This window comes from Benincasa hispida, chromosome 8, assembly GCF_027475165.1.
Source record: "Benincasa hispida cultivar pf3 chromosome 8, pf3_genome.v1.1, whole genome shotgun sequence".
Taxonomy (NCBI): domain Eukaryota; kingdom Viridiplantae; phylum Streptophyta; class Magnoliopsida; order Cucurbitales; family Cucurbitaceae; genus Benincasa; species Benincasa hispida.
Genome location: NC_143485.1, coordinates 13,837,256 through 13,851,927, shown reverse-complemented (window position 1 = coordinate 13,851,927; position 14,672 = coordinate 13,837,256). Strand labels below are relative to the sequence as shown.

At 31.0% G+C, this 14,672-nt stretch overlaps 1 long non-coding RNA gene across 2 annotated transcripts; it reads left to right on the top strand.

The window, feature by feature from the left end:
* Positions 1-1,414: 1,414 nt before the first annotated feature.
* LOC120082522 (uncharacterized) lies at positions 1,415-6,884 on the top strand. 2 transcript variants are annotated; one of them, XR_016531016.1, is made up of 4 exons: positions 1,492-2,083; positions 2,363-2,448; positions 2,664-2,715; positions 6,523-6,884. It is a non-coding gene; the product is annotated as an uncharacterized LOC120082522 (long non-coding RNA). The 2 variants fall into 2 exon arrangements; XR_005483200.2 differs by lacking the exon at positions 2,664-2,715 and having other exon boundaries at positions 1,415-2,083.
* The last annotated feature ends 7,788 nt before the right edge of the window (positions 6,885-14,672 follow it).

Here is a 14,672-nt window from a genome sequence, read left to right as displayed (position 1 = left end):
ATATGATGTGATCATCCATCTCCATGCTCCTAAAAAAGTGGCGAACATTTGATCTCCATGAACAGTAGTTGGATCCATTCAACTTGTGTTAAGTTACTTTTGACACCATAGGAACAATCTCAGACATGACTATTGATTACTTATTAGCCATTACCTAAAAAAATAAACATTGAACAACAAAAAATCAAACCCTAATTTACTGAAGAGATGCCTTTACATGCAGTGAGTATATCTATATATCCCAAACAAACACACCACCAAGAAAGTCAACAAAACTGAGGAAACCCACAGAAGACGAACCAAAATAGGAGGCGCACGCGCCTACACGCACCGGCGCATGGACCGACAGCAGAAGAGTAAAAGTGGCACTGAGCCTCACACGCTGGTCAGATAGAATCCGAACTTTGGGGTTCTGTAGATCAGCAACGGGGCTCCTCGACAGACTGAGTGGTGTCGAAAAACTACAAGTGTACAAAGCATAGAAAAGTAAAATATATAAAATATTTACAATAATGGAAAACCCTAACAATAGAGTTATAACAAAATTGAACCAATCAATTTTGATTCGTTTCGGTTTAGATCGATTTTTAACTGATTTTTTCATGTGCATGGTAGTAACGGGAGAAATAGTCGAGAAAGAGAAGGAAAAGGCAAAGTGAGAGAGATGAGGATGAGAAACTGAGAGAAGAAGAAGCACAGAAGAGATGCTATGTAACAATTTCGAATGGGCATTTATCCTGATCATCTAGATGCTCCAATGGAGAAAAAAAGGCAAAGACTGGTGGCAACAAATGGTGGGCATGAGAAAGGTAGCGTTAAGGGCATTGAAAAAACCTAATGATCCAAAAAAAATTCTGATAATTCCAACTCAATCCATACAGTAAGAGTAAATAGGGCAATATCTTGCGAATAATAAACAGGGCAAAATACACTTTTGGTAACGAAAATTTGGAGTTAATATTTATTTGATCTTTAAAATTTCAAAAGATACACTTTAGTCCATGAAATTTGAATAATAATTTTAAATGGTCCTCGGATTAATTTGACCGTTAATTGACTAACAAAAATTTGATTTGACTGGCGTACTTTGAACGAGGTAGATAAAGTTACTAATTTCATATTTCTTTTTAGATTGCATGGATTTTTTTCCATTTCTCTTTTTCTTCTTCAACCTTTTCATCCTTAGTCTCGAATGATTGTCTTTCTTTGTTCCCATGCCTTCTATCATATTTTCCAAAAAATTTTTTGTTGGCCTTCATACTCTCACCATAAGATTCTCACCGTAGTGTCATTGTTCTACTGCAACTGGATAGAGGTTTTCCTTTTCATTCCCTATTGAAACAAATGGGATTATCACAAACTGCTTTCTCTGTAAATTAATACTTTGGTAACGAAGATACCTATTGAAAATTTTATTCCAAACTTAAAAGAGCACTTTCAATTATTTAATATTTTAAATTTCATAAAAAGAGAAAATCTTTTGAAAACTCCGTCTTCTTCTCATTGCAATACATCAACACCAAATTGAAACCAGATTCTTGAGTTAAGCTTATCTTCTTTTCCAAAAATTAACAATTTTAAAAAATTATTACTGCATATATATAATCTTAAAGAAACTTTCTGAATTCTCTTAAAGTTTCCAATTTCCAATTCCATCTTTTAGTTAAACATTAAAAATCAATCAAACTTTATTTTTCCCTTTTCCTCAAAACTTTCAATTTAACCATATCCTCCCCATGTTCTTCACCACTGCCGAAATCTAAAACACGGCCAAATCCATCGTCACAGGTCCATCACAATCTGTTTCTCCTAACGAGCTTGTGATTGGCTTGGGATGTTTCCACCATGGCCCAAATTTAGGATCAATGGTCTTGGAAGTGGAAGACAGCTGCCAAGATGAGTGCTTCTCCTTTGTCCACGTAGAAGGGATGCAAAAAAAATTAAGAACAAAACTTCTGTACTTTGCTTCTGCAATTTCGATTTTTCTCTAACCCTCTTTAATAGCGATTTTTGTTGAAGAAAGAAGAAGAATTCATGCAAGTCAGACAGAAGAAGACGACACAAGGATTCTTAATGTGGTTCGGTAAGCTTGGCCTACATCTATGAGAGGAGCTTTAGATTTCTGATTCTTAGAGGAATTACAGGGCAAAAATGAAATCAGATAAGTTCATTACTGATTTTCTCCCTTTTGATCCTTTATATACTTGGGATTTATAAGTTTGTTGAGAGATTAACAGAAAATAAATGATTGATTTCACTAAATTAGTTACGGCTTTACAAACTTCCACCTCGAAATCAACATTTAATTATTTAATAATCAGCTCCTCTTTTTTTTTATCTCTCTTCTTCTAACCATTTTCAGGTATCTCAAACCCGATAGTATTCGGACATTTTCGAATCTTGAGATGACGAACAGTCTTTATCAACATATTTGAGGCATTGTCTGAGGTATAAACTTTGAAAACTTCAATTTTTTCATCTTCTATTTGTTCTTTGATGAAGTGGTACTTTACATCTATATGTTTTGTATGATTATGATATTGTGGATTTTTAGATTGATGTATGGTACTCTAGTTGTCACAAAAAAATCTTCACTATTGTTTGTATGATACCATAGTCTTATAATAAACCTCTTAACCATGGGCCTTCCTTGACTGCTTCAGATAGAGCAATAGACTCTGCTTCAGTGGTAGAAAGGGATACCATTGATTACAGGTAATCTTTCCAACTTAGCACACAACTTCCAAATAGAAAAATGTATCCTGTTAGGGCCTTCTCCTATCGAGATCCCCTGCATAGTCTAAGTCAACAAAGCCAAATAATTCTGGTTATGAGTCAATGCTTTGTTTCTATAGAAATCTTGCTTCTTTATAACCTTTTAGATATCTAAGGATCCACTTGGTTGCCTCACAGTGCCTCTTTCCAGGGTTGGCCATGTATCTATTGACCAAACTGGTTGCATAAACTATGTCTGGTCTTGTTGAAATCATCACATACATGAGACTTCCCACTGCTTGGAAATAGGAAACTGTAGACATTAGTTTCTTATGTTCAATATTCTTTTGGTGAATTCTTTGCTTATAATTTGAAATGTTGTGCAATGGGTGTGTTAACTGTTTTTGCTTCTTTCATATGGAACTTGTAAATTAATTTCTCACAATACTTGACTTGACTGATGTATAATTCTTGCTCTTTTATGTTTTTTTATCTATGTCAATGCCTGGTATTCTTCTTGCACAACCCATGTCTTTCATTTCAAGCTCTGATTTAGGAGATCTTTTACTTGTTTCAACTCCTCTTTAGTACTCCCTTATAGAAGTATGTCATCCACATATAGTAACAAATAAACATAATTCTTAAAGGACTTGTAATTGATGTAGACACAACTGTCATACAAGCTTTTTAGGAAACTAATCTTAGTACGAAATCATCAAACCTTTTGTTTCAACACGTTGGGCATTGTTTTAGTCCATAGATGGACTTCTTAAGTAGGGAACAATGGTTTTCTTTCCCCTTGGCTTGGTAACCTTTAGGTTGACACATGTATATTGTCTCTTTCAAATAGCAATGTAGGAGTGCTATTTTGACATCAAGCTGATCTAGCTCTAAGTCCCGTTGTGCTACTAGGGAGAGAAGCATTCTGATTAGGGTTTGCTTAATCACTGGTGAGAATATCTCATTGTAGTCTATCCCCTGCACCAACCTAGCTTTAAATCTAGTTTCTTGTATATTAGGGATGCCTGTTTATATTTGTAGACCCACTTAAATGCAATAGATTTACAGTCCTTAGGAAGAGGAACTAAGTCCCAAGTTTCATTCTTCTTTAGGGATTCAATCTCCTCATTTATAGCTTCTATCCAGCTTCTTACATTAGCACAACTTATTGCTTCTTCAAATGTAGATGGTTCTAGTTCACTCACTTCCTTTGATGCATTTAATGCTAGATTGATATGATCAACTTCATACCTTGTAATTGGTACTGTAGTTCTCCTTTGCCTATCTCTAGCGAAGGAGTAGTTTCCAAGGTCTGGACCTTCTTGCTCAATTTCAATGGTTGTCTTTTCTTCTTCTTCTTCATGTTGAGACATTATACCACTAGTATTTTTAGAAATTGATCTTAAGAAATCTGAATTAGGAATAAAGGAGTGTTTCACCTCAATTTTATTTGTCAACTCTAGAGGTTTTTGTTCAGGGACATTACTTTTCTGCATAAACATTTCATTTTCCCTAACAATGACATATTTGCTAGCCGCACACTTTCTTTCAATAGGATGCCATAGTCTGAAGCCTTTTCACCTTTAATGAACCCCATTATTATTTCAATTTTTTTTATTCAGATGAACAAAACTAATGCACCCAAACACCCTTAGGCTGTTTAGGTTAGGAGGATTCTTGGTCCACTTCTCTTTAGGAGTTAGTAGGTCTAGAGATGAATGGGGGCATCTATTGAGTGTGTAGACTGTATAGGAGGTTGCTTCAGCCCAAAATTTCTCTGGTAGGATGGCATTTGACAACAGACTTCTTACCCTTTCAAGTATGGTTCTATTCAGCCTCTCCACCACCCCATTTTATTAAGGTGTATACCTGACTGTTTTGTGTCTGAGAATCCAATGTTGTTAAAATGTTGAATTCTTCTACACAAAACTCAAGCCCATTATTTGTTATAAGGCATTTAACTTGACAGTTTGTTTGTTTTTCCATCATAATTTTTCATTATTTAAATTTCTCAAAGACGAAATCTTTAGTTTTAAGAAAATATATCCAATTCTTCCTAGAAAAACCATCAATGAAGGTTAGGAAGTACTTGGACCACTTAAAGATGGAATTGGTGAAGGACCTTATAGATCTGAATGTACATAGTCAAGGATTGCTTTGGTTGTGTGTTGAGCTTTAATAAAACTCTGTCTTGTGGTCTTCCCAACTACACAGTGATCACAAAAGGAAAGGTCTTGATGAACCCCTTTAGGTAGGATTCCTTAATTAGATAGAGTTTGAAGACCTTTAGCACTAGTGTGTGCAAGTCTTTTGTGCCATAAGTCTCCATCGGTAGGCTCCTTGTGAGTTACAACCAAAACTGATTGTACTTTATGAATACCTTAGACCACATACACACCACTTATCTTTGCTTCCTTGAACACTAGCTTGGAATCTTTCCAAACTTCATAATAGCCTCCTTTCCCTCTATATTTCTAGCCTATTTTTTCAAGTATGCCCAAGCATATTAGATTCTTTTAAGTTTGGGCATATGCCTAAAATTCCTTAAAAGTTTAACTGATCCATCTTCTAATTTAAGAGAAAAATGCCAATTATAGGACATGAGTTATTATTACCGATTTAGACAGAACCCCATCAATTTCCTTATAGAAATTAAACAAGTTCTTGTTGGGTGTCATGTGAAAGGAACACTCTGAATCTAGCACCTAATCAAGACTTTTTGCTGGATTTCAAGCTTTGCCCTTTGATTTGAAGTGGCTAAGGCATCTGAGTAGAAGAATGAGCTTTCTGGTTTTCATCTTTTGCTCAATTTTCCACTTTAAGGTTCTACAGTCCTTGATTAGATGTCCTAATTTCTTGCAATATTTGCATCTAATCTTAGACTTATCTTTATTCTCATCTATAGATGACTGTTTTCCCATTTCCTTCTTGTGATGCTTGTTCTTGCATTTCACAAACAAACCTTCAATAGTTTGTTTTTCTCTTTATTAGACATTGGCTCCATTTCTTTAGTTCTAAGAGCAGAAATGATAATATCAGTGGTAACTGAATCTCTCCCATATTTTTAGAGCTGTCTTTACATCCTTATACACTTCCAGAAGAGAATTAAGAAGTACAAATGCTTCATTGCTGCCTTTATTGAGTCATCTTGAGTTTTAAATTCTGTTGAGATCTTTTTAAAATCATCAAGGTTTTTTGTTAGGGTTTTGGATCAGTTCATCTTAAATGTAAAAAAAAAAAAATATATATATTTCCCTCCAGAACATTTTATTAGGAAGATCTTTGATTCATACAATTCATTTAACTTTGATCACATTTTAAAGGTAGTGTCTTGATCAATTACCTGTCAAAGAACACTGTCTGATAAACTTAAAACGAGAGTCCCATGTGCAATAAAGCCTTATGGGCTTTCTATTGCCCCAAAACAACCTTGATTTTAGCCTTCTATAGGTTGAAATCTCCTTTGCTATCGAATTTCTCAATGTCATACCTAGTAACTATCATAGTTGTGCTTCTTTACTTGCTTCTAAGCTCCAAAATTTATTTTCCTTTAAGTTCTTGAAGTTTTTGATTTGTTCTTGCGGTCTTTGTTACCAATTTGTTAGGCTTGGGATGTTTTCACCGAGGCCCAACTTTAGGATCAATGGTCTTGGAAGTGGAAGATAATTGTTAAGACGAGTGCTTCTCCTTTGTCCACGTAGAATGGATGTTTATCTCAAAAAAATTAAGAAGAAAAAACTTCTGTACTTTACTCCTACAATTTTGATTTCTCTCTAACTCTTTCTCTAATGGTAATTTTTGTTGAAGGAAGAAGAAGAATTCATGCAAGGCAGAAAGAAGAAGATACAAGGATTTTTAACGTGGTTCGGCAAGCTTGGCTTACATCCACGAGAGGAGCTTTAGATTTCTGATTCTTGGAGGAATTGCAAGGAAAAAATGAAATCAGATAAGTTTACTACTGATTTCTCCTTTTTGATCCTTTATATACTTAGTATTTAGAAGTTTGTTGAGAGATTAACCGAAAGTAAATGATTGATTTCACTAAAGTAGTTACAACTTTACAAACTTGATGTTGGTGGCGGTGTTTGTGCCCTAATAATTTCGTTTTGGTTCAATTTTTATAATTGTTACCATCAACACCTCATAATATAATTTCTTTTTCATTATTATTCACTTTCTATTATGTTTTCTAGTTGTAAAAAAGGGGAAAACAGAGAGAAGGGGAAGAGAGAAAGACATTCATCAGAGAAATGAGGAAGAAGAGATAGGAGAAAATGGAGAGGAATGGATGGGGGATAGAAATTAAACGAAATAATTAAAAAATCTATGTAATCTTAAAAATAATATATAATTAGTACAACTACCCACCACATCAAATTTCAGTTAGTCAACTAATGGTAAAACTAATCCAGGGAGCATTTAGAATTATTTTTCAAACCTCAAGGGATTAAAATGTATCTTTTGAAACCTTAAAGACCAAATAGACACTAGGGACCAAAAGCGTATTTTGCTCTAATAAATAAATAAAAAACCTAAATAACTTCTCAAATAAATTCTCTCATCATTCTTCATGAAACCCTAAGAAACAAATAAATGGCAAAGTGGAATTGTTGGCTTTTTGGGCCAAAATTTTAAATTAATTAATATTTTGATGATAACAAACTTGCTTTTATTCATTATCAAATTTGAGTGTTTGAAGTACCTATTATGTAGAGCTTGGAACAATGGTTCCAATGCAATTTCAATCGCTCAAATCGGTATTCAAATGAAGAAGATATGGACGAAACAAGCTTAATAAAAAAAATTCTGAGTTAATGACGTGGCAATTTTTTCCCCATAAAAGTGGACCAATTGTAAGGTACCACTTGGAGTAATGGAGAAGTGACATACGGTGGACTTTTGATTTTTAGATTAGTTTTAAAAAGAAAATGGATTTAAAAAGAAAATAAACTTAATATTATTTTATGTTTTTGCCTAACGGCTAGTTTTGGACGCATAAGTATTTGCTTTTTGTAGGGATTTAAAAGAAATGCTTTCAATATATATATATATATATATATATACACTACGTTATGTTTGTGTCTAACTATTGAGGTCGATGCCCTAAATCTCGTAGGGTCCTATAGTTTGTAAATATATTGAACAAACTCATTGTTTATTTAATAAAATATATGATATTTTATTCAAACTCATTGTCTATTTAATAAAATACATTGTATTTTATTTGCATTAACCACAAACTAATAAACTAACATACAAGGTTATCTTGTAACTTAAGCATGTAGGCAGAGACATATGGGTGGATCATGTTTAAGTGATAACCTAAATGGTCTATAGTAGATGGATAAGGTGGGTACCTTATCTTGGTGACACTACGAGTATGACCCGCTTTGTAAGTGTTACAATTGTTGTAAAGTACTACAAAGGATATGATTCTGATCATTCATGTATAGACATGTGAGCAGGGATCTTTTATATAAAAGAGTTTATATAAAACCGGACCACGAAATGTTTAGTCTCATTATATAACACCATTCATAATAGAGACTTACATTTCACCAGGATGATCATAGGTAATATGACCTACATCATAAGTGAGTGTGAACTCCTACCTATAAGAGCGGTTCTTTGATTTGTATGGGTGAGAGTGGCTAGATCGCCGACTCAACATGCCTACCATTTTGGGGATTCGTCTGATTGTGGAGCTAGGAACACACCTAAAGAAATTCACTCTTTCCCTGAGGTAGGGGTAAGTAGATAAATTTTGGGACTTGAACAATGTGGCGCCACATCCTCTCTTGGCCCGAGAGGGGTTTAATCATAGTTGGACTATGATTACTTAAAAAGTTAGATGTAACTACAGGGGCAAAATAGTTATTTAACCCAGCTGTATTTACGAGTAATTTGTGAAGGGTCATCGTACTGTTGATTGATTATATCCAATGGACACAAAAATATATTTGTAGTACGAAGAGTGTAGCTGTTGATCTTTAGTGGAGTGCTCGATAGTTAACGGATGACGAATAATTTAATTAAAGAATTTGATTAATTATTCATGTACCGTTCGAGCTTCAAGCTATAGGTCCATGAGGTCCCCTTGGTAGCTTAATAGGATTAAATGAGAATCAATTTTTAGATTAATTTGAATTGTTCAAATTAATAAAGGGATTTAATTATATATGATATAATGAAGTTATTTTAATTATATGTGATATAATTATTATAATGTATTTGATACACTATAGCTTAATTGAGAGGAAATAAATATTTGAATATGATTCAAATATTATTAATATGAATTGGATTCATAATTGTTAAATTTAATATAAATATGATTTATATTAAATTTCATATCAGAAAGAAAAGAAAGTATATGTTATATTGTATGTGATACAATATTAAAACTATAGGTTATATGTTATATTTGATATAATATATAATTTAATATATATATATATATATATTATACGATAAGTTAGTTATTATATTTATATATTTATATATATTAAATATAATTTTTTAAAAAATAAAAATGAGAGAGAGAGTTACAACTCCTTCCCCTTTTTCTTTGGGTGGTTGTTGTATTTGGCTTTTGAAAGACAGGAGAAAGTCTCCCTCTTTGCTACTCTTCATTTTTTGACAGGGTGAGAAAGACAGAATCATTCTGAAAGTTTGAGTTGGTGAACAATCTCACTTCTTCCTCCTCTCTACTAAAAATCCCCCATTCCGAAATAGTCAGAGCCCACCATTCCTGGGTTCTCTTCTTGAGAATATCGAGGAAGCCTACGTGGTTGTGTTCGGATCTTGATCGAAGGATTCTTGAAGATAGTCTTCATAGATAAGGATTTCTGAAACCCAAAGTTTTTCTTTTGTTAAAGCATGCTGTAATTTATAGAAATGCATATCTTGTTCGTTATTTACTATAAAGATTTACATTCAATGAAAAACGGGATTTGGGACAATCTTGCTTCCCCTCAAGATTCCTTTCAATTGGAATCAGAGCCCACCACTCCCAAGTCTATCATTACCACTCCCAAGTCTATCAATGATAGACTTTTACCAATGATATGGTATATCACTGATAGACTCCTACCAATAATATGGTTTATCACTGATAGACTATTTAAATTTGGTCATATTTGTAATTTTTTTACATTATATTATATCTGCTAATACTTTTTGTCTAATGTCTATATTTACAACTATCCTAATTTATAATGATTAGAATGATGCGTTTTTCCTTATTTTTATGTTTTTTGTTTACCAATTTTTTTAGAATACATGGTATTTTTTTTCTCACTTCAAATTTTGTACTTTTTTTGAAAAGAAGTATATGATTCATGTTAAAAAGAACTATATGTTTGATGTTGATGGATAATTTGTTAATTTAGTCTATTAGATATTTACCGTGTTTTAAAATGATTTTTAGTGATTTAGTTTTGATTTTATTAATTAGATTATGATTTCTTTATTTTTGGTACATCTGAATTTTTAGATTAGATTTTTTCACATTTAATTATGATGTACTTTTTATTGTCAAGGAGAGTATCTCTGTCCATATTTGATTGTCAAGAAGGATATATCCGTCCACGTTTTCAAATAATTACCACAGATTTTAATTTAATATTTTACGTTTAGACAATTTTGGGATAAAAATATATTTAGACATTTTGAAATTTTCACTTTAAAATTAGACATTTGTCCTAATGTTTTATTTAAATATTGCAATTTGAAAAAAATAATTAGTGAATTATGGTACTTATAAAAATATTTAGAGATTTGTGGTAGTGTGACTAAAAAAATAATTAAAAAAAAACTAAGTCAAGGGTTGAAATCTCGACCTCAGAAAAATTAAAAGTAAGTCGAGGATTGAAAACTTGACCTAAAAAAATTAAAAAGCAAGTCGAGAGTTCAAAACTCGACCTACATAGGTCGAATCTTTAACCCTCGACATCCTGTACGCTGCCACCACCAGTTGAATCCTATCGCTTACATGCACTTGCTATCTCAAGACTCAACCTGCATGCGTTGAATTGCACCTCAACTTTAAATCCTCAACTGCTGCTCCATCTGCCTACCTATCGCTTTTTATCTATGGGTCGAGTCTACGACTTCTTAACCCCACTCTTCACCCTTCTCATATTACAAATAACACAAATTATATTTTTACTCTCTTCCTCTTAACTCTCTTTTCTTTCATGTGAATCATTTATCCCCGCACTTCACCCTTCTCCGATCACAAATTATACAGATTTGTACATTCACTCTACTCGATTTCTATTTTTTTAAAAATAATTATAAATCTGGTTCCTACTCATATTATTATTTTTTTTTATATATAGTTTTTATAGTTGTTTGAAAACAAAAAACCAAAAAGAGATATACGTTCACTCAACTAAATTCCTATTTTTCTAATTAAAAAATAAGTTATTGATTTTAATATTATTTTATTTTTTCATAGTTTTTGTTGCTGGATAAAAAATAACAAAAAAAAAAGGATCGTTGTCACTTTGAAGAAAAAAGTAGGACCATTATTGAATTTTTTAATTTAATTTTTATTTATTATTAGTTTTTTGTTTTTAATACTTTTTTATATTTATATTATGTAGATGTATCATTTAATTCCTTATATATTGATGATATAGCTTTTTAATATTAGTTATATATTGATATTTGTCTGAATTCAATAATATTTTAGATCTGTCATGTTAATGTTAGTCTACCATGTTAATATTTTAGATCTATCATATTAGTCTCAATTTAGTTATTTACTAGTAGGAATTCAATAATATTTATATATTGATGTTCATAGTTTTTTCTCTATAGTTTAATGTTTTTATTTATATTATGTTAGATCTACCATGTTAATATTTCTTTTGCATTTTAAATAATATTATTGTTAGGGTTTTTACGGTTGTGTTATTTTAATTTTAGTTTTCTCTGCATTTTAATAATATTAGTGTTAGTACAATGTTAATTCCTTATATTATTGTTTGTTTGTCTCTTTTTTTCTATATATAATATTCTATTTTTTTTTTAGTGTTATTTGTTTGTTCTTAATAGAAATGTTCCTAATTGAATGAATTTTTATATTTTTTATACTATTTGATTTTTTTTTATTAAACTTTGATGTTTATAGTTTAAAAATTTCAGTTTATAGTTTAATACAAAATTATTAATTTGAGTGATTTTTTTATATATAATTATATAATATTAGATTTTTTTTAGTATTTAACTTTGATGTTTATAGTTTAAAAAGTTTAATATTTTTTTTGGTGATCTATTAATTCAAAAGTTTAATTTATAGTTTTATACCAAACTATTAATTTGAGTGTTTTTTTTTTATATATATTTCTTATGATATTCGATTTTTTAGTATTTCATTTTGATGTTTATAGTTTAAAAAGTTTAGTATTTTTTTTTTAATTTTTTTTTAATAAAAAAGTATAGTTTATAGTACAAAATTATTAATTCGATGTTGAAAATTTTTTATTATAAAAAGTTTAGTATTCTTGTTTGGTTTTTTAATAATATTCGATTATTTTAGTATTAGTTTTTTAATACGTTTGTTGTTCAAACTAAGTTAATTTGTTTTTAATATTTTTGTTTGTTTTTATTTGTATTTAAGTTTGACAATTAGTAAAGTAATTAGTAATGTATTGTTTGTATTATTATTATTATTTTTTTTTTAGAAAATTACGGACAAATGTTTGGGATTTATGTTGTTTACAAATGGTAATGTGATTGATGGTGTTGATGGAGATGATTATGACCAACCACCATATGGGGGTTTTAGCATAAATGTAAACAATGTGCTTGTTTTTTAACAATTCATTGAAATGGTAAGGATGTCACTTGGTGTAGATATGAGAGCAAATCGGTTAGAAATAGTATAGAGACATCCTAATCTAATACCATCAGGATCAGTAAAGTTTATGCTATCCTCATTCCTAATGAACAAGCAATGACTTGATGTTCTCAATCGCAATGACACTCCCGAATTTAGTGCATTTATATGTTAATATTAGTAGGGTAAGATTAGATATAAATTTGAATGCACAATCCTTTAGTCAATTTGAAGATCCCGCTCAATGTATTGACCCCGATCCTAAATCAGTTGAACCACCTTGTGATTATGAAGGTATGGTGGTTAACAATTAGTACAGTTTTGGGGTTGATGCCCTAAATCTCATAGAGTCTTGTAGTTTGTAATTGTATTGTACAAACATTTTATTTATTGAATAAAATATGACATATTTTATTTGACATTTAGTAGTGCATTAAACCCACAAACAACTAAACTAACATTCAAGGTTATCATGTGTAGCTTAAACATGTATGTAGAGACATACAGGTGGATCATATTTAAGTGATAACCTAAATGGTCTATAGTAGATGGATAAGGCTGGATACCTTATCGTTGTGACACTATGAGTATGACCCACTTTATAGATGTTACAATTGTTGTATAGTGCTACAAATGACCTGATCTTGATCATTCATGTGCAGACATGTGTGCGGGGTATTTATACAAAGAAGTTTGTATAAGACCGGATCATGAAATGACTAGTCTCATTATATAACACCATTCATAATAGAGATTTACATTTCACTAGGATGACCATAAGTGAAATGACCTAAATCCTAAGTAAGTTGTGAACTCCTGCCTGTTAAGGTGGTCCTTTGATTTGTATGGGTGAGAGTGGCCAGATCATTGACTCAACAAGCCTACTATTTTGGGGATTTGTCTGATTAGAGAACTAAGAGCACAACTACACAAGACGAAATTCACTCATTCCCAACGTCAGGGTAAGTAGATAAATTACTCATTTAAGGGCTGATTTCAAGGCTTGAACAATGTGCCACACCCTCTCTTGGCCTGAGAGAGGTTTGATCATAGTTGGACTATGGCTTATTATTCATTAGAGGGATCAATGGTACTTAAGGAGTTAGATGTAATTATAGGGGCAAAACAGTAATTTGGTCCAGTTGTACTTACGAGCAATTTCTGAAGGGTCATTGCACTGTTGACTAATTATATTCAATGGACACAGAAATACATCTATAGTGCGAATAGTGCAGTTGTCGATCTTTAGTAGAATGTCCAACAGTTAATAAATGTTGAATAATTTAAGTAAATGAATTTAATTAATTATTCAAATACTATTGGAGCTTCAAGCTATAGGTCCATGAGGTCCAATCTGTAGCTCAACAAGAATTAAATGAGAATCAATTTTGGATTAATTTGAATTGTTCAAATTATTTGAGGGAATTAATTATATGTGATATAATTAATTTAATTTATTTATATATGATATAATTACTATAATGTATATGATATATTATAATATAAAGTTTATTTGAGAAGAAATAAATGAGAAGAAATAAATATTTGAATATTATTCAAATTTTAATTATGTGATTGGATTCATATAATTAAATTTAGTATAGATGAGATTTATATTAAAGACTATTAAATACCGTACATTAATGAGAGAATGAAAAACTATAGGTTATATTGTATTTTATACAATATTAAACTATAGATTATATGTTATATTTGATAATATATATATGATAAAGTGGTTATCATATAAATATATATATTATTTGTTTTATTTAAAATAATTTTTTTATTTAATTTATTTTGAAAAATTATTTTGGGAGGGAGTTGTAACTTCCTCTCCTTTTTTATCTCTACTATGTATGTGTCTAATGGATAGTAACATTCTTCTTCATCTTGAGTTTTTACAGAAAAGCTACGAGAGAAAAAAAAATACATAATATATAGGAAAAAAACTCGGAGAAATTAGTTCTCAGTTCTTCCTCTCTTTCTCTCAAAAACTCTATCTCTCTCTTCCAATATTCTAAAAACCCATAACTCCTTGGATTCTCATCTTAGAGAATACAGGGGAAGCTTTTGTGGTGGTAGCCAAATTAGAGTTCGAGTTTTTGAC